Raw genomic sequence first — 22,181 nt, forward strand, 5'->3', positions numbered from 1 at the left:
AGTTTAGCGCTAGGGCTATATCATAAAATTGCGACTAGGCAAATCCGGGAATTAATGAGGTCGCGAAAAGTAAGCTGCTTAGAGTATGTGAATTCAGCTACTGAATGCTTGACTAAGCATAGGCCTTTATAGCTTAGTAACGTACAAGCGAGAACGAGTAAAATGAAGCAGAACTACGTTTTTCGTGCGTTGCTTGATAATTCATTTAAGAGAAAAACATTTTTCCGCCTGCATAGTCTATGTAGCTGCAAGAAAGCCAATTAATCAGGTATTTAGCGCAAAATCCAAAAATTGTTTTTAAAAGGCATGCGGCCGATTTCGTAAAAACTGTCACATTAACTGAAAATTGCTGCATCGAAATAGTATGATTTGCCAAATCAGCACTCGTGAGATCAGAGGGTGAGATACTTTATATCTGGCGTACGTAATGCCATAAACAGAGAAGAAATGATTACAGGTGAGGAAGTCTTTGAGGAAGGTGAGGAAGTCGGAAGAAGGGCTAGCATTATCTTTGTTTTAGATGTATTATTGACGGCGTACACTAGGAAAAGTTACAAAGGTACAGTTGCGATATGAAGAGTGCTTAATTGATACTAATTGAAGACATGATGACAGTAAATTTTTTTTTGGCGCAAGGTCATCTGCGGCCAAAGAGCGTCATGGCACAAGGTATTTTCGTTTTGCTCAAGGTAGGGTGAAGGATCCATTTCCCAAGCATATCACTCAGATTAAGCCAAGCACCAGGCAGGGGAAAGCTTGTACCCATTGTGTATCACCGGTGGGTACCCGGCGGCCCTGGGGATCGAACACCGCACTACCCGCCTGTGAGGCGGATGCTTACTCATCACAGAGATCACTCGTAACTGTAGCGCTATCCCTGAAAAATCTGCGAATTAACATCACACGCAGTTAAATACACAGTGCGTGAAAGTTTTAACGCCAAGTAACGTTCGTGACAGAGAAGGCATGTCCCGGAGCTGAGCCTTGCAACAAATTGTTGCGTAAGTAATTTGGGTCTGCGAATAGTCCTTTCGACACAGCTGCTGAACTTCAATAAGCTGCTGCTCATTTTTAATAAAGGCTTGTTGCCCCTAAGATTTTTAGCTCTTAGTTTAGATCTTAGGAGTAATTTTTCCGCAAAGTGTTTTTACACTGCAAGCATAACCTACGTGAAGTTATTGAGTAGTCTTATTCGACGTGTAGCTTCGTTTAAATCCTCGAAATCTCTCAAGACGCTAAATGTCGTATCAGAAACTTCAAAGGAAATAACTTCGCTGCAAGCCAGCTGGCTAGTCTTCGGACTTAAAACTTTCATTTTCTTTTTCATGAACAGAGTTTTATGAATACATAATGATTACCTGTTAGTCACTGTCATTGCATACTCATGGGGCGTTGGAATCTTGTATTTATCCTATCTCTCTTTCAAAAGAATTCTCCAACCTCTATTCCCAACAGAATTCTCCGAGAAAACAGCCACAATACGGGATTATCTCGATAAAATATTAGACTTGCTTCGTGTCTTCTTATTATTAGATCGAAAGAACTGGGAAAGAATGTTTGATTATTCCTCGCTTGTACAAATTACAGAGATAACTTCTTGCAGCCACCAACGTGCTAAACTCGTAAATATTAATTTTGATGTGAAAGCTTCCCCTCGATCATTTTTGAAATATAGGCATCCTGCGCATCTAACTCCGGTGCGACGCGCGGCCGCCTAGCGGCAGCGCGCGCGTCAATGTCAGGCACTACGCGGGGACGGTTCAAAAGCATCGGCAGATTGTGTGCGTCTTTGCGAAGCGCCTGCACTGCACGTCTTCTTCGGGACAGCATATATCATGGCCGAAAAGAGGCCGCCATATTAATTTCTTATGAGATGCGACCGAACTTAAGCAATCCTCCTGGATCCAAATTTGACAGGATTTAACGTGGCAGTGACAGAAAAAAAATATACGCGAACGTTGTGTACAGTTCCTTCGTCGTCGAAAACAAGTCGATTTTTTTCATGCCTATCATTTTAATTGCACAGGCGCTTGTCTGGAGTCGTAAAATTCGTAAGTCGTAAAACCCTTAACTCAGATTAAACTTCCTGCGACACTGGCTACAGCGGAATTTACGAGCGGGCTGGCTTCGCCGCTGGCTCGAGCATATGGGAGAAGGCTCCGACGGACGGCCCCTGAAAGCAGAATCAGATAATACCAGCAATAACTCTCTTGATTAATCACATGACTAATAGCGCGGACTTATTACTGAGGCCAAATTTGCTTCTGAGTGCGAGATGCGGCTTTTCTCAGCTGAGCGACCTTTTAAACGTCGAATAAACTCTTCTATACTGCATTAATCACAAACTCTGGCATCGGAGTGGAAGCTACAAGCGCGAGGCGGCAGCTTCCGCAAGTGTGCCGTTCTCCCACGCTCGGAACCCACACTGTACACTTCTCAAAGCCGTCGGTTAGTGCCGGTTTGTACAGGGTGCAGCTGCACAGCAAGAACTTTTCACTTCTGGTGCGGTACTCGCAGCCCGCTGTAGGCTTGAGGACAACTGGAATCGGAAAACATGCAGCTGCAGAGCTCGAAAACGGCCAGAGAGGCGGTGATAGCAACATTACAGCTGCAGCAAACTGCCGGCAGTGGGACTCATGCGTAACAAAGTATAAACATAACGTGAGTATGCCAGAAAACAGTCCTTATACACTCTGAGCCAAGGATGTGACAGCTCATTTATGCTTCTTTGAGCAATACTTCTGGAGGAGTCTTCATTGTTTCGGTTTTTAGGTGATGCTTCTACCACGAAAACCTACGATATCAATTACAGAATGTTATCTCGTAGCTACGAGGAGCGGAACGACGTTGACAGACGCCTCTACTTCATGCTCTATATCTCCTGACAAGGATGCACAGCTCGTTGAGAGGCAGTGCGGTGACCGCAGGCCAACAGGGGAGGCGTCTGGAGGTCGCAGAACGCCTATACTTTCTGCATCGACTCGAAGCCACGTGCTGCCTTAAGGATAAGAAACAAAGATCGTGTATGGCTTCTTGGGACATTTTCTACCATATCGGCAACGACGAAATTGACAGATTTATCGAGAAACTCACACAAAGAGCGTCAGTGTGGCGACCGCCCGGCATGAAGATTGAGGAGCCTTGAACAAACATTGTGAGATCGCCCCACTTCGCTAGCGCTGTACACAGCATGAAATTAGTTTGAAGGCGATACGGCAACTAAGAAGATAGAGAAAGAGAATAGGAATGGCCTGTCGGTTAACCGGCAGAGGGAGACGGCACGGATTTGCAACCCTGAACTGAGAGGACTGAAGCGGGTGGAAATAAATGTTAAGACAAAAAGTCACTTCAAAGTGAAGTTAGTGAGAACTTATCGTACGGCAAAATGATAACCCATCGCGCAGGTGCTGCACCCTCAAGAAATGAAGCGGTGCATTGAAAGCCTTCCAAGCCATCGACCGCCGTGGTCACTGTCCGAAAGACTTCATTTCTGTCAGCGGACGGGGATCAAGATTGTCCAGTGCATGGCATGCAGCGGCTTCCTTTTGGCGCTCTGTGCCGAAACATGCACAGTGACGCTAGCACACTGTGCTAGTATCTCGTCTTGCCTGCCAGTGGCTCACGAGGGCTATCAGCAATGCTGATAACGAAAGAGCATTCATTGCTAAATATGACACAAGGACACAATAGACACAGTAAAGTGGCTTCATGTCGTGGCAGGCAGGGCGGATTGCGGAGCTGCAGGTAACAGTCTGAAAATTTAGGCGTGGGTTTCAAAACTAGGGTGGACGTAATAATAAAAAAGCAGTGTGGATTAGAGAACATGCTATTGTTGCTGAACTCTCAGCAAAAATATAGAGCAGTGGACTTGCGCGCGGCATGTAATGGGGAGGACCGATATATGTATGGTCTCATAGTGTTCCAGCGTTATTTTCAAGGGAAGAGAGGTGTGGCCAGAGAGAGAAAAGGAGACAAGAAATTCGATGGAATGTTGTGGCCGTGGTTGGCGCAGAAGAGAAATAATGCAGACATCCATTGGAGATGTCTTTGTCCTGCGGTAGACGGGAGGACTTTCAACATACTTAAGTGTAAGGAACAAACACCACTCTGGCAAAAGCGAAATCATGCATGGTTATGGAAGGAAGGGAAAACTTTATTTACACTAATGGTTTTTCCTGCGGTTTGGGGGCATCTTCAGAGACGTCTTGGTTCTACCCCCAGGAGCCTTCTCTGTCGAAGTCGTCCGCCTCTAATCAGTGGTCGGTTGCCCTCAGTCCAGGGCTCCGCTGGCCACTGCCGCCCGTTGAGCTCGCTGTACCAGACCTTGTTGGTCTTCACAGCGGTCGCTGGACAGCGGAGTCTCCCACTGCTCCGCACTCGGGTTTTGTATTTTGGGGACCACGTGTATGTTTTGGCAGGCCCATGTGATGTGGTATAGAGTAGGTTTTTCGTCGCACCAGGGACATTTGTCCGCGTATATCGTAGGGTGCATTTTGTTTAGTATATGTAGGTTTGGGAAAGAGCCTGTTTGTAATTGTCTCCAAGTGACAACTTCCTCTCTGCTGAGAGATAGGTGCGGTGGAGGATATCGCATTCTTCTGCCTGTATAGTTTTGTAGTATGGCTGAATATTCCCTGGGTGCTGGCGCGAGTTCCGCGGTCTCGTCGGATGCTCGGAAAGTAATGTATCCTCGAGCTATCCTGTCGGCCTCTTGGTTCCCTGCCACCCCCGTGTGCACCGGTACCCACATAATTTTTTGTGGGATCTTGTCGTTTTGTTCTTCCTGGTTTTTAATTCTGTCGCTCGCTGCGAGGAGTATACGGAGCGCGTGACGACCTATCCTGCCATTCATGTAATTTCGGCAGGCTGTTTGAGAGTCCGTGAGTATTGTTAATGACCGCCCGGTTCTATAGCCCTCCGCAACCGCTAGAGCAACGGCTACTTCCTCGGACTCTGCAGCTGTGCAGCATCGGAGAGACGCGCTGGTCATTTCGCGTAAAGACGAATCGACCACCGCCGCTACAGCGATTTTGGTATCTCCTCCTCTCCAAGACGCCTCTGTATACACGGTCGTGGCTTGAGGAGCGTATGTTTTCTCAATGAATTCGGCCATCGCTTCTCTTCTGCCTCGATGGAGGTTGGGATCTATGTTTTTTTTGGTATTGGAGCTACCTTGAGGGTCTCGCGAAGCTCGTCGGGGATCGTTGCCGTCCTCGACATTTCTCGCATCTGCTCGCGGTATCCGAGCCTCTGCAGGAGCGCTCTTCCAGTCGTTCTTTGCAACAGCCTGAGTTTTTGCGACTCAAGCTGCGCCTCTCGTAGCTCCTCAAAGGTGTTATGTAATCCCAGGGCCATAAGTTTTTCTGTAGACGCGTAGCGTGGTAGTCGGAGCGCAGTCTTATACGCTCTGCGTAGCAGGGCATCCGCTTGTTGTATTTCGGTTTTGTTGAGGCACTGGTAGGGTAGGCTGTACGTGATTCGACTAACTACTAGGCTTCTGACTAGTTTTAGTGTGTCCTCTTCAGGCATGCCATGTCGCCTGTTGGTGATGCGGATAATCATGCGTGCGACTTGTAGCGTTATTGCTTTCAGTAGGGTAAAAGTGTGAGTACTGCGCTGGTTGGATTGAAGCAACATGCCCAAAATTCTTTAAAAAATTCACCAGACGCACTGAAGACTGCTTAAGTGTGGGTATGCGAGGGCATTGCTGTAACGCGCCGCTGGCACTGCGCTCGACTGAGTGCGACGTTTCTGGTGACACGATGTATGAAAACCCCCCCTCCCAACCTATACGCTCATATAACACCACTCGCAGCGCTGCACGACGTACCTTTGCATCACCATTATGATACCAAAGTCTGGGAAGGCATACAGTTGAAGCTGCATATGAAATCTGTTCGCATGCCGGTCGCTAGCTAGCTTTCAACTTGACTAGCACTTGCACGCTATATGCAACAAGAATTCGTATGATACCGCCCGGACCGCTGTATCACAAACGGTTGCCTCACAATTTTGGCACGAGTGTCAAAAAAATTGGCGCCACATGGAGGTCAGCCATTGGCAAGTATATATATAGAAGAAGGACATGAGTGTACCTGTTCTCGCTTCGGCGAGCGCGGCTTCGGCAACTTATCTGTTTTTTTGAGCAGCGTCCGCTCCGGCGGACGCAGTTGTTGCTGCGACGCGCGTCTTTCCTTTACTCTCTCTCCTTCCTCTGATCTTTTAACTCTCCTCTATCTGCACGTGGCAGCGGTAGTGGCTTGGCTCGAGCCAGTAGCAGGCCCGTGCGATTTCCTTTTCATCCTTCTCTCAGTCACAACTACAACAACAGTGTCTGTTCTCGCTTCGGCGAGCGCGGCTTCGGCCGCTTATCTGTTTTTTGAGCAGCGTCCGCTCCGGCGGACGCAGTTGTTGCTGCGACGCGCGTCTTTCCTTTCCTCTCTCTCGTTCCTCTGATCTTTTAATTCTCCTCTATCTGCACGTGGCAGCGGTGGTGGCTTGGCTCGAGCCAGTAGCAGGCCCGTGCAATTTTCTTTTCATCCTTCTCTCAGTCACAACAACAAGTCGAGTGTCTGTCCTCGCTTCGGCGAGCGCGGCTTCGGCCGCTCATCTGATGCTTCAGCAGCGTCCGCTCTGGCGGACGCAGTTGTTGCTGCGACGAGCGTCTTTTCTTTCCTTTTTTCTCTTTCCTCTGATCTCTTAACTCTCTTCTATCTGCACGTGGCAGCGGTGGTGGCTTGGCTCGAGCCAGTAGGCAGGCCCGTGCAATTTCCTTTTCATCCTTCTCTCAGTCACAACAACAACATAGGATTGGGAGGGAGTATCTGGTCTCGCTTCGGCGAGCGCGACTTCGGCCGCTTATCTGTTTTTTTCAGCAGCGTCCGTTCCTGCGGACGCAGTTGTTGCTGCGACGCGCGTCTTTTCTTTTCTTTCCTTTTTCTCTTTCCTCTGATCTTTTAACTCTCCTCTATCTGCACGTGGCAGCGGTGGTGGGTTGGCTCGAGCCAGTAGGCAGGCCCGTGCAATTTCCTTTTCATCCTTCTCTCAGTCACAACAGCAACATAGGATTGTCTGAAGTGGTGATGCTTGGCTTGCTGTGTGCGTCATAGGTCTTCCTGATGACGTCTTCCTATTTTTCTTGTCATTGCTGAGATTTTCGGTGCAATCTGTGAGTACGCACGCACGCACACTCCACCAGCTTTTCTCTTAATGGGGCTAGCAATACCATTGCATTAAAAATTAAAGACACGGAGGTGGCCTTGTGAAAAGGAAACGGTTGGTTGGTTTATGGGGTTTAACGTCTCAAAGCGACTAAGGCTATGAAAGACGCCGTAGTGGAGGGCTCCGGAAATTTCGACCACACTGACATCGCACAGTACACGGCTTGTGAAAAAGAAAACTGCAGATTGATCTATAAGGCAAAGAAAAGACGACTTCAAGAGAAAATACACTTAAAGGTAGCTGCTACCTGGCTAATATTCACGTGTCTTCTTTCTTTGAGAATTGTGCCAGGGCGTTCGTGTGAGTATATTCTTGGAACAATCCGTTCATTTCCTGAGGCCTGCTTGAAATTCGTATGAACCAGACAAAGCCCACAAGGTTAAATTTCGTGCGCAAGCCATGTTTGAGGGCAATGGAGAGAGAATGCTGTTCAAGGACTTCGGTAATCCGCGAAAGAAGTCCACAGTCGCGTCCTCTTTACCACACCGCACACGAAGCCATTTCATCGTTCATGAGCTATATTTAAAACAAAATAAACAAAACATTTGGCGCTGTTTTGTCTTGCAAGTAGACGTGCTGCTGAACACAATAATGTTCTATTTTTGCTGGGCCGAACAGCCCGGCTGCAATAAGCGTAAGTTGTGGGTATGAGCGGAAAAGGAGTAGAAGAGCACGATCTAATAGCAAATGGTTTAAGGAAGTTCAGCGAGAGAGAAAAGTTTATACAGGAGGTGTAGCCCGTGACTTATAGTCGATATTATTAGAGACCCTTTTCCACGTACCCTGGGGACTCCACGTGCTGCTATTCCAAACGAAGATACCTTAATTTGATGGACAAAACTAACAGAAATGTACCGGGAAAACAATGACGCCGATATCAAGAAACAAAAGAAAAACAGCGGATTTACGACCTGCAGCTAAGCTTAGTCAAGAGAAGAGAAGTAACCCAGTCAGGTGAACAGCCTTTGTAGTTATCTTCCTGTGCTAATGCATACTATGCACATTTAGACCACAATCAGTGCCTTCAAAACCAAGCAGTTAGACTAATGACACTTAGCCTATTACTGTCTCCCTCAGCCCCACTTAACCTTAAGCTGAATATCTCGCCTTACAGGTAACTTTTCTATTTCAACCTATCATCCATAATGTACGGATTAATCAATCACTTTATTCCGATTGAAACATTTTTTTTCCGACTTAAGAAGAGAAATAAAAGATTTCGCGAGCGCTATAATTTCTTCTACATAATGTAAGAACTAATTATAGCAAATCTACCGTTAAACTTGGTGGCATATCACTGTGGAGCATTTTGCCTTTTAAAATTAAATGATAATATGCTTTAGATTCATTTCGGGCTCGCATTGAACAGCATATTTATAAGGATTATGACTGATGCCTAACGAACTGAATAAAGGGCTTTTTCTTTCACTGCGTTTGGTTATTTCTTTGCTGTTACTAGTTTAAACTTTAATCAACGCAATAATGTTATCACTGTTTGCTGCATTTTGTACGGCCTTGTAATGTGCTTGTTAGGGGATCTTCCCGGTAGTTTGCACTTTGGGGCGTCCTAGTGTAACAGTGTAACAATATTTTGGTAAACCAACGTCGTTGTATGTTTTATGAATAAAAACTTCAAACTCGAAAAAAAATCCTATATTAGATGTACTATAATCAGAAGAAACTTCGGCAGCCTAATAATCAAAGAACGCTAAGCAAAGCAGAAAATAAGTGTCAAGGATGCGAATCTGGAGCACGCTAAAGGAAAATTTTTACTAACACTACAAGACAGAAAAAAGGAAGCAACGCGCAACAACACGAAATATGGCTTAACTGCATGGACACTTAATGCCCACAGCTGACACCAGGCAGTATATTAAAGTCACAGATGGGACATCGAGAAAATGGAGATGTAATCCGCGGCAGGCGAGTGAGATGGAGTGGTCAGCTAAGGGATTTTACCCGTTTACCGTTGTCGCGACTGATGCAAAAAAAAAAAAAAATACAATTCGGAGCTATTAAGAGAAGCCTTCATTTTGCACTGGGCTATCCTATGCTAAGGACAACATGGGTGACACGAAAAAAAAATTGGTTGAGATTATCTAAAATTACCTCTAAGCACACGAAAAAAAGCAGGACTGACAGGAATGAAAACAGAAGAAAACAAAGACGCTGTTACATAGAACATGACACTGACTGCTCGTTATGAATCTTGTGGGTATTCTTTTGGAAATGAATCAAGCGTTGACGCACTAAAACGCGTTTAATGCGAAGCACGCCACTTAACGCGAACAGTGGACGCGTAAGCACCACCGCTGATGGAGCGATCAGTAACAAACAGTTTCACTATAAGCAAAAGCCAGCATTCCTTGTAGAAAATAGGAGCGGTCGAAGGCAAAAGTGCATATTTTGCACCAATACTTGCACTGATTTTCTTCTCTAGCTGTTTTCAGCCCTGCTTCCGACAACAGAAGAGATGCTTGTTTTTATTTACTACCTATAAGTAATGAAGTCACAGGAGGTGGCTAGACATGGCAAATGCGATCACAGAAGCAAATATTTACAAAATACGCCCCCAAGCTATTGTAACTAAAGTAACAATAGAAAATGTAGCAACTTATTGGGTAACTTTGCAGTGCACTGCTGACCAGTGCCTGCAGACGGTTCCAGACAAAGACCGAATGAGCAGAAAATTTTACACATGCCAGGTATTTATTGAGCGAATCTCGTTCTCGTTAACTGCGTGCTAGGATAAGTGCATGCAGCCATCGGGCCGTTAATGTAAGCCTTGAAGAATCAAAAGTACTTTATTCGCTTGCGCCATGCTAGAAAATCGGGAAAACAGGCAGGAAAGAAGGCTTGCCAAAGCAAAAGAAAACGAATCACCTCCAAGCGTTTCGTCGTGTATTTTTGCGCATAATCTCAGCCTATAAAATGGACAAAATGGGGCTAATTACGAGAAGAAATCTTTCTACTATGACCATTTCACGCTTAAATGCCAAAGACAAAACCTCTGTTTTCATTTATTTACTGCTTTTATTTGTTCTGAAACTTAACCTGGAGCAAACGACACGAACAGTCTCGGCACCTTTGTAACCTTGTGATCCCCATACACCGAATAGTCTTCCTGCGAACATGAAAGAAAAGGCGCTTATTCGACGCTCTTGTTCTTTTGCAGCGTGAACTCGGCCTTCCTTCGCAAAAGTAGGAAAATGTCGAAGAACAATAATCGAAGAGAGGACAAAAAGGCAAGGAGTAAATCCCGACCACTTCTGAAAGCCCATCGGAGAAAATATTAGCAAAACAAAAACAACAGCGACAAAAACACGGTAATGCCAAAGCGGAGAGCATATGGTCCTAATACCCGTCACAATTACGAAAAACGAGCACGAAAGTTTCGGTGGCAGAGCCCTTAAAGGGCTCACGGTCGACATTTCTTAGCTCTTGTTTATTTAGCCGGAAAAACACAGCTCAGTATTGAGTGCCTTTTGTTTGCTTCGTGCTTGTTGTTTGAGTTTGTCAAACCCTACCTACGTAGCACATAACGAATGGCCACGAACCCACGGCCTTTTTACCTTGGTTAAGATGACCCTTCTTTTATGTGGAAATAAAAGCGTCTTATTCAAGGTTTTTTTCCTTTCATGCGTCTTTCTTTCTTTCCGCAGGTATAGATACGGCGCCGTTCGTCTTTTGGATGACTGCAGCCGCTGCAAAGAAGCTAACAAGCACACACGCACAACACACAAACGTAGACAGACGCTCGCGAGCACTCCCCCCCCCCCCACGCATATATGCACAAAACACACACACACATGCACAAAACACACGCACAAGCATACACACACATGTACACACACGCACATGGACAAAGACATGCCCGCAGACATCACACACACGCATGCACGCACACATGTGTACACACACATCACAAAGCCGCAAACACATGCCCACAGACAGTCACTCACACGCAAACACACGCACGCACGCGCACGTGCACATGCGTACATACACGCACGCACACACACTTACATAGACACAGACACACGCACATACACATGCATGCACACGCGCACACGCACGCACATGCAAGCACAGAAACACTGGCACACCTTTGCTGCATAGGCAATGCGGTTTTCTTCGTAATACTAAGTGGAAGAAACGTGTCGCCAACTTTTTTGAAGTAGGTTGTGTATCATATTTAATTCTGTGCCCTTAAGACCAGTTGTAATCATTTTCCTGAGAGAATCTGATAAAGAGAACTGAGGTGCTTCGTCTGGTGGTGGGGTGCCTCGGTATTGCGGCATGGTACTGTGAAACGTGAAACTTTCTCAAGACGTGCGCATTGCATTTATGTCAAGTGGCAGGAGGACATCCTTCAATAGTCGAGGCGATTGTGAAATGTGGTGGTGCTAAGCTGGGAATGAAGGAGCCTGAAATTAATTAACCAACTGTGGGGTGGCCATTTTGAGCATTGCTATTGCAGAGGGGGAGCAGAGTATATTGGAGTAGTAATTTGCAACAGGAACTTCAAGCCTAGTGACGACGACCGGCACACCGACGAATATGATCGCCGCTGTCTGCATTAATTGAGCAACTGTTTCATTAGCGTACAGTGAACAAAAGTTTAGCTTATCTAACTACACAAGTTTAGCCTTGGGCAGTGACATCTATACCAGGGGGGGAGCTCCCTGCTAATTAAAGTTAGGCTGAGGGATGCCCGAACAGTGTTCTGGATTGTATTTCCAATTAAAAGTGCTGGTAACCAGAGGAGACGAGATATATGGGTGTCCAGTATCAACTGCTAATTAAAAGTTTTATTAGCATTGCAAATAGCGGGAGGCTTGGCAGAAAGGACTGAAATTTATGTATTACTTAACTTCATGTGGTGGCTCAATATTACGAAAATTAAAATCCATATCCAGTAAAACGAAAAAGTATACAATTTTAAAGTGAATCTGCATCTTGTGTATTTTTTTTTTACACAGCATTTTTAGAGGTGCTTTCGAAAGTTTTGGCTATGGTATGCGGTGTTTCTTTTGGGGGAGCTAATCTCTAGGCGGAGTTATTTTCACATCCAGTATGTCAGCCATTACGGATATAAATCGTCAACATAACATGAAGCCGCAATGCGAAAGGTTCAATGATAATCTAACTGAAAACGAAAAAAAAAAACAATAAAGCTGGCCGCGTCTTTGGTTATTTGGAAGGGATCCTGCGACTTTTTCAGCCCTCATTAAAACTGTCCGGATATTTAACTCTAGACTGACCTAAGCAAGATTATGCATTCTCTGTCTGGGACCTCGAACAAACTATAACCCTACCAAACGCCTAGGGTCCGTCTAGAGTCACGCGGCAAGAAATATGTTGAGAATACTCGTGCCATACAAACGTTAAAGCATTAAAACCTAAAGGTAACCTCCCCAACCTTGAATCTCATGGACAAATAACCAGACTTCACCTTTTCCATGGTCTATACCATTGTACCTCTTCTTTATTCTATTATCAGCACCCTTCACTTCGCATGAACCATCCGAGAGCATTCTGCTTGAGCCCTCACTCTGTGTATGTCAAGCCCTTGTTCGGTCAGACCGCTAGGGATTAGAACTACCCCCCCGCCAAGCGGCCGTGATAATTCAACCTGTCTCTGAATGCTTCAAGTCAGTCACTGGAGAACTAATTAAATGGTATAATAGCCCCTCCCCTTATCTAATGTTCCTGCAGGGCCTTTGAGGCCCCGATAAGTAAACGAGAACAAGCCTAGGAAATCTGGACCAACATTTCCAGTTTTCAAGGCTGCCGATAAGAGCCGTGTGGCCTTGGACAATCGGAATTGCCTGGGAATTCAGAATGTTTGGTTCACTCTTTTGATTTTTATGGACGTCGGAAATAGTTGCGAGCGCTGGAAGCACTCTAGAGCCTAGAATTTGGAGCAAGGAAGAAGATACGGTATATAACCACCATTTTAAATCAGAATCTCTTTAGACTGTTCAATTTTCTGAAAATTACAAGAGTTAAATATTCCTATTCATTTACGCAGTGTTCGCTACTGGCGACGAACAGATGAAGCTAGTTAATGATCTCCAGGAAAGCTTGGCGTGACTAGTTCATCCCCATCTCATAACTCAAAGTAAAAGTATTTCCGCGGAAAATAGATGAGGGATGATCTACAAGGGCAACGGAGTGGATTCCAAGTGGAACGAATAAAGCGCAAACAAAAGGTTCAGACGACAAAGCAAGAGAAGACACGGTACAGGATTTGAACAGATAAGCGCTTTTGACTTTTCCTCCTTTTTTGCCCACTGTTCTTTTTTTGCGCTGCATTGAATCGTCGATGAGCGAACGATTAGAGCAAGTTGTGTTATTCGGGTTCTAAGAAAATGTGAAAGTAGCAGGAGGCAGCAGGAAATGAGGTTCGGTAGATGAGGTTAGGAAGTTTGCGGGTGGACAGGAAAGCTTTAAATGAAGGTCGGCGGGAGATGCCTTTGTGGTGCAGTAGAGGTAACTGGTATAACCATGATGACGATTATGATCTTCTTCCACAGGCGCAGGAAGCCAGGGTTGTAGAAAATATTCGAAAGCAGTTTTGCTGCCATAGACCACCGAACACAGTGCCAGCGATCTCGGCTATCCAATGGCACATCCCACCTGCCGGTGTTTCACGCTAGTCACAAAATTATAGGTACATTAAAAGAAGAACAGTATACGTCTCCCAAAAGATTGAAGTTGACACTTAAGCTCGGCCTGAGGTACGTGACGAGAGAACTTTAATAGATTAACACCCCTATACGAATATTTGGTCATTTTAATATTCATACATTCCTGGCGCAATGGTGCAGCGGTTAAGCGATGCGCCACTGCCTTGTGATGGCAGCTGCTGCCATCGGTGAACCTTGTGCGACACAGGTTGCTCTTCGCGGGAAATCTCTCGGAACTTATCATTCACGATGCGCAGTTTGCTTGCAATCCGGTCTGCAGGTTGGGATGACGTCACAAGGTTACGTGACGTACGGCCCACCTGCCTCCTAGGTTGATGACGTGGTCATCGCATCCATGGAAGAGAGCCCATGGCTCTGCGCACAGTTTTCGAGCCCGAGCAGAACTTAGTAAGCTGTGGGTGCGGGCTAGTCGGTAATCCTTGATAAACAGAAAGCCGAACTTCCTTCTCGTTGTGCCGTGTAATGGTAGAATTCAACAAAGCACTCAGCGAACAAATCACGCGCCGGTCTTGTCACTCTTCCTGAATTGTGCCGAGACCCATACTCGTCGAATAAAGTTGCTCGTCATCCGGGCTTTTGTTGCGCCTGTAGCGTAGGAGAACGTGGCTTCCAAAGTATCACGGCTAGCTAGAGATGGCGACGACAAGCGCAGCCCCGGGTCCCTGCCGATCATGCATGCTCCTGCATAGGAGAACGGTAACGCATACCCTGCTGTGCTTTCTAGCGGCGCGAGCTCCGCCTTTCAAGACATGCATTTTTGAAGACTGCACCTGGTAAAACCGTTTCGGCGGCATTGTGTGTCCTGCAATTCTTATTGCATTCTCAGGGTCGCCACGTTCTTTCAGGGGTTTCGGATGAAGGGAGCTGACAGACGCACTCCGATCTCCGTTCCTGCTGAAATCGCGAGTTCTTGAGCTGTAGGGGTAGCTTACTGCGCCTCCTTGTTCACAATAAGAGTGCGCCCGCGCTTTTTGCTCTCTCGGAGGCGCGGTGCCATTGCAAAATACATATTTCTACGGTAGCGCAGCAATAGTTCGTAATAAGAGAGCATTCGTTATAACTGAGTTCGTTATAAGTGGGCTGAACGGTATGTATGCATATGTGTCTATTTATAGGTATGTATAGGCACCTACGCACGCACGCACGCATACATACATACATACATACATACATACATACATACATACATACATACATACATACATACATACATACATACATACATACATACATACATACATACATACATACATACATACATACATACATACATACATACATACATACATACATACATACATACATACATACATACATACATACATACATACATACATACATACATACATACATACATACATACATACATACATACATGCATGCATACATACATACATGCGAAAACACTACTTAACACGGTTCTATCCAGAAATTTTATGTGAAGCCTCGGAGTAAATCGGGTAAGCTCGGGTCAATTCGGAGGAGGGTCGCGCAAGCTGCAGACAGGTAGAGGAAACTGGCGTATGTTCGGAGGAGCGCCGCGGCAGTTGTAGCCAATGTCAGCATGTCCTTGAGGGTGCCTAGCTCCGTAACGTTCCTTTGCTTTCGCGCCTTTCAATCAAGGGGCGCTGTCGCACCCCTTCCTTTCGGCAAGTCTACTCGGTTTAGCTAGGTGAAAACCCTACCACTGTTTAATTCCATTGTCGTTTTATTATAATCTTTAGATGTCCTGTGCGGTGCTTGTATAATTTTCTTGTTGCCACATCTTTTCCTCGGTTCGTTGTCATCAGGCACCACACAGACTTATAGCTGCCTTTGCGACTTTCTTCCCCCTGATATTCCCTAACACTACCTCGTTGTAGGACTGTATGCACATTCTTGAGCATTCCAAAATACGTACTTTCTTGGGCCAGGCGTTTCATGCTTGTTACTAAAATGAGGTGATAAGTACAGGGATCCAAGGACGTTCAACTGCCGCCTCTCTTGCGAGGCAAGTTGAAATGATTGTGCTTCTTTCCTTCGTAATCTCGGAACACAATGGTCCCGTCTTCGAACCTCCCCCCCTACCTCTCCTGCTAACTTCGCGACGCTTTTTCTCCCTCATCAACTTGCGTCGCAACACGCGTTGTCATGACGTAACTAATGTGAACGTCTGGTACGTCATAAAACGCTTCAAGTGCGCACATATTTCCTGCAGTATATATTCGGATGGTGTTATCTGAACAATGTGCGAAGCGGGAAAACAACCTAGCGAGTTTTGAAAACCGCGTTTATTACGTAGGACATCTCTTACCCCAGTGCCGCCTCCAATATATTAAAATCCAGGTTCGCCTTCCATACTGACCGGCTTCAGTTGCGCAAAATGATCTTGCGCCCGAAAAAATGATAGAGAACTAAAAGGATCTTAATTTATTTCTGGTGCTTTAGTTTTAATTTTATTCCATCTCGAACCACAGTGTCGACTCTAATAATTTAAAATCCAGGGTCGCCTTCGATGCTGACGTGATTCAGTTGCGCAATATAATCTTGCGCCCTAAACAGAAACAGAGATAAGTTACTTATTTGTAGTGCTTTAGTTTTAATTATATCACATCTCGAACCACAATGCCGACTTTAATATTTTAAAATCAGGGGTCGCCTTCGGTGTTGACCAGCTTCAATTGCGCAATATAATTTTGCGCCCTAAATACAAAGATAGAGAAGTTAACTGTGCCTGAGTTAATTAGCTGTTGTTTAGATTTAATTATATAACGTAAATAAATCCCGAATTTACCTCCCGAACCGCCTGGGCAGATTGAAAGGTTGCATCTTTCACAGCTTATGAAAGAGACATTTGTTAAAAACAGCTTGAAACACCCGCTAAAAACATTTCCTTTTTTCTATTGTGTAGTCCTGTTTGCGGCGTGAGGCAGGTAGGAGGCTGGTACATGTAAGCAGTCACGCAAATATCAGTACAGCTTCATCAGCTGCCGGTCTAGCTTGGTCTCAGTATTTTAGAGTGCAGCATTTATCTGTCTTTTTCTTTTTCGTAATCAAACCTGGGAAAACATTTAGTACTTCTTTTACAACAATCGTCCAAGTTGTTGTCTCGGTCGCAGTAAGATGGCACAGAACCACTTTATAGCAAAGAAAGCAATGTTAATGGTTACGAATTTAAGTGGCGCAAAAGTAGCCACGGAATAACAGCCCCATGGTGGAGGGTCTTTTTGGCTATGAATGGTAGGTTTAAAGACCTATTCTCCAAGCATTCCATCTCAAAGAAGTCGAGCACCAAGCCACGGAAACCTTGTACCGAAGAAAACCGGCAGGTAGCCGGCGGCCTTGGGAATCGAACCTCGCATGAACTGCGGGTACCCGAACAACTAAGGTAGCAGTAACAGACTAGGCTGTGGTAAAGGACAACGAAGTTGCGGCTTTCGACCTGGTAGCAAACAGCAAAAGGGGAGAGTTTGCAAGCATATGCCGCGTCTGAGAGAGACAGAGAAAGTGGTAGAAGAAAGGCAATGAGGTCAACTAGAAGGATGTTCCGGTTGGCTACCCTACACCGGCGGAGAGTGTTGAGGAGGGCGTGAAAAGATTAAAGGAAGCAAAGAAATGCAGTTGATACCAAATTCAAAGGAAGAAACAACTGTTTTCGCGAAATGCCAGAAATATTATCCTTGGTACACCAGCGGTTCAAAGAAAACAACTTATATTTTTCTTCATTTCACAGCAGTCTCATTCCAACTTGCTGAGGTTATCAACAGCCTATCTTTTTTTCTGTTCTTCTGCGTAAACGTCTTATTTCACGAAATCACTCAGCCAACTAATTCTGCTTCTCGGGTAGCCTTCAGCTCAGGTAGCTTTCAACTGCTGTCCCTTCAGCGTGACACCGACTTTGAAATGTCTTTCATAAAACTTTTTTCTTTCAACGACTTTGCTGGGAGCCAAAAGCAGTGAGCAAAGCCGTGAAAATTTTATGTAAACTACGATGAGAAGATACAGTTCTCCAGTGAAGAGGCTTCGCTGTTTCCACGGCCTACATTCCGGTGAGAATGCACTGAGCGAATGTGGCTTTGCATTTCAGCTGCCGCTGAAGACAACTTCCTTTGTTCAGTAACCTTTTGTTGAAGACGCTTTTTGTTGCCAGATTCGGTGCTTCAGGTTTGCTTATACCTATCTTGTATACTTATCTATCTTGTTGAACACTTTTATTGTCCTGTATTTTGCATAAGCGCATTTGACTCGTTTCTCTCTCAAGATGAGACTAAAACAAACGAAATAACAAGGGGATGAATAGGGCCCTATTTTTGTTTAGATTGAACCTGTGCGAAACTGGACAATGGGAAGCGTATTTATTTCGGCCATTGCACCTCTTCGAGGCTTTTCAAGCTCTTCAAGGCCTGTAATTCCTGCAAGTAGCATACAATGTCCATTGTTGGTACTTTGCTGCTTCGGCAGCAAGACAGCTGTGGTGACATCGGTGACGAAGGAACTTCGTTTCTCGTACAAGCATTTATTTTTGTACGAGTACTCCTAGTGCAGTATAAAATAGGGCTTCTTGGGTAGGTACACAGTAGGCCGATTATTTAGAAGTGATCAGTGCGTGAAATCGCACAGCTGGCAATCGGTGGTCTATTAAGACTTCTAGATGAAGGATGACGTAATACTACTACTACTACTACTACTCTTAATAATAATAATAATAATAATAATAATAATAATAATAATAATAATAATAATAATAATAATAATAATAATAATAATAATAATAATAATAATAATAATAACAATAATAATAATAATATTAATAATAATAATAATAACCATTCTCTCAGCGATAGTAAAAGAATAGCGCGGGAACTTCCATTTCTAGGTGGACGTTTGAAAAGCGCCGTGATTGAAGAGAAGAAGGTGACAGTGAAAGCAGAAAGGCAAGGTTGCCGAAAAGGAAGGCTTTTTTTTAAAGTTTTTTTGCGGGTTCTGGCATCACGCAGCACACGGACGGTTTAGAATTTCACCTCCATTGAAGAGCGGGCCACCGTGGCCGCGTTTCAATCCTACAACTTAGTGCTCAGCAGCCGAAAGCTACCATCTGTACCACCGTGGCTAGTGGTAGGTTATGAATAATTGAAAACCGCTTTAACTTTCTTGGTTTAGGTAAGCATTTCGAGCAGACAGTGGAAGAATGAATGAGGAGGGCAGTGGACGGGGGCAAAAACGCGGAGATGTTAAGAAATCTGTGTCTTGGGTGAGTGAGTCTAACCCACCTATTGCGACTCTCATACTCCCTCCTGCTGTCTAAGTCCCTGCTGGAAAAAGACGGCAGTAGTTTATATATAGTGGTGTGGTTATGAATCCTGACATGGAAAGGCCTTTTCGCTGAAATGGTCTTAGACGAGGATCAGGGACGATGACAGCGACCGCAGTATGAAAGCGCAAATAGATATCTCCACTGAGAAGCTGAAAGATACTGACTGGCCAAGACAGCCATGCCGTCATCATAATGGCTTTGCAAACAGACGCGCTATCATAACTCTGAACAGAAAAAAAAAGAATAAAGTGACATGCAGTTCAGTGACGGTATGCTCGCCCTCCGGGCGATTTGTGAAGCTTTTCTGACAACGTCAACTTTTGAAGAATATAGGCTGTGAGCGCCGAGTTTGAGTCTGATGCATGTCTGATAGTTGGACATTCCACTATGTGACTTTCTCGAAGAGCTTTAACGCTAAAAGTGCTGAGGCAGACTACGTCGAACGACGTAAGTGCTTCAGGTGAGTCGACAAGAACTGACAGAATGGCGTAGAGGGGCGAGTTGATAATACTCAGGAAAACAACGTTAGCGCCGCATGGAACAGGACAAAGATTAAGTGGATATGAGAGTAAAAAGGCAGTAAGCTATAGTCCAGAGGACTTCCTTTTAGGGCAGGGAATGCCGGCCAAGTCCCAGGGCAGATTTCGATCGCTTAATATACAGAACGTTTTCTCTTGACAGGGGAGGCATATTCCAAGAGCAGAGCACAGTAACTTAATGCACTTATCAATAGGAGAGCGTTTTAAACGCTGGACATGAGGTATTGAGGTAAGCGAACAAAGGACGTTGAAACCTCGGTTAAAATAATCCCAACTGATGGAATTTACCAAAAAGCTTGTTCGAAATACCCATATCCTAAAGGGGAACGCTCTAGAAGACAGCTCAATCCCTTTTTACTCACGTATGGGCTTATTCGTCTTTAGAGTGCAGATAAAGAAAGAGACATACCAGCATTTGTCTTTTTGTTTATCTTGTCCTTTATTCGCGCTGATACCGTTGTTTCCGAAAGAATATCCCTAAGACGGAACACCACGGATGCTTTGTGACTCGGCCATGTTAGGCATGTTAAAAAAGCGCCGTCATGAACGATTTTACCCTAGAGTAACCCACTTGCAGCGCTGCAAGCTAGCATGTGCTTGAAATTACTTGTAGTTTGCAATTGTGTCCACTCGCTACATTTCGAATTTAAATGAGAAAGGTTCTGCCAGCAGAAGACTTACAAGGCCAGACATGACTGACGCATACCAACACGTATAGTCTAATGCAGACAAATGCAAACGCAGAGAACAGGGACAGCACAAACACACATGGTTCCCGGTGCAGAACTTGCGCAAGTCCTGTCGCGTCTAGTACTTGCCCATTACTGGCTTCCCTCCGCGTTCAAATTTTATTTTTCGTGGCACCAAGAAGGCAGTCACGAACTACAAAAAAATTAAGATCCGGTCAACTTATGTTAAGGACAACGGGGCAAGCTATGGAAAGAAAAATGATAGGCGTACCGTTAAGAGGCGGGAAGAGGGCAGAGTGTGTGAGGGAAAAAACGCGGGTTAATGACATTCTAGCCGAAATCAGAATGAAGAAATGGGCTTGGGCAGGGCGTGTAATGCAGAGGCAAGATAACCGCTGGTCCTTAAGCGTAACTTAGTGAATTCCAAGAGAAGGCAAGCGTAGCAGGGGCGGCAAAAAGTTAGGTGGGCGGATGAGATTAAGAAGTTGGCGGGAACACGGTGGCCGCAGCTGGCAAAGCTCAGGGTTAATTGCAGATACATGGGAGAGGCATTCGCCCTGCAGTGGACGTAGCCAGGCTGATGGTGATCAACTTGCGTTCAACGCGTGAGCGTTGCTCTGCCGGAGATAGAAGTCATAACTGAAATCGTCTTTTTTCGTTCGTCCTCACCTTCAACGCTTTTGTATTAAGCATCCACGCGGTTTAAGCCAAAATGTCCCTGTCTCAGCCGATGTATTGAGTGCGAACGTGGCTGCAGTGTCCAGCAAGCACTGTGTCTGACGCCCTCATATCACCCTCATGCATTCTTCAAGCAGTAAAATTTATTAACCCATCTGCACTTCATAAATTCACTTGTTACATCATTTCTCGCCAAAACATTTTTGCACGCAATTCATGGTCGCATTTTTCTTCTCGTCTTTTTCTCTTATATTATCTTTCCACCACCGCTGTCCTTCCGTCTTTATCGCCCAAATTCTTTTGCCCACGTAGAGTAGCATACCAGCCATTTTTAAACGCCTGCTAATTCTGTTCTTTCAGTAAAGCATTACTCTCTCTCCCCTGACGCCCAGCCCCTACTATAAGACATTCTTTTCTTGCTAAGCAGAATTTTAGAGGAGGCTTTCTAGACAAGTATTATCACATTTACGCATGCCAATGAAACTGGGAGTCGAGAAATACTGCCCCTGCAGGAAGGTGAAACCTATAAATACATTCGTATGTTTCAGGATGAAGGCGTATTTTTATTACCTCTCTTTAAGAAATGGTTATGTTTATTATAGTATATTTACGTTCAGCCGTTCTCGACAGCTGAAAACCTTCAGCAGAACGTAGCAAAATGATGACAGAGTGTAAACGCTAGCCGAATTCTAAAGAACACACTGTTCCCCAAATGGTTCGTATGAACAAAACGCGATGACCTAGGGCCATTAAAGTCTGAAGCAAAACACGCTTAAAAGTGAGAGCCACTTCGGCTCAACGCATGTGGCTCTTCTATGAGCGCGTTATTCATGCTAGGGTTGTCGAATTCGAATTGGTCTCGTCCAAAACGTAAAGGCTGCATGGCTCGGAGAAAGTTCTGCACCAAAAAAAAAAAATGCTTTCGAAAACTGTAATCGTCTCATTTTCCACTGTGCATTATTATGTTTGACGGCTTTTGCCGGCGAAGAGTATAAATGGGTTCGCTGCGTGCAGGCAGCAACATATCGCCGTCACTTTCGCTGAATCA

The sequence above is a fragment of the Amblyomma mixtum genome, chromosome 5, assembly GCF_055824585.1.
Source record: "Amblyomma mixtum isolate Tamu chromosome 5, ASM5582458v1, whole genome shotgun sequence".
NCBI lineage: Eukaryota > Metazoa > Arthropoda > Arachnida > Ixodida > Ixodidae > Amblyomma > Amblyomma mixtum.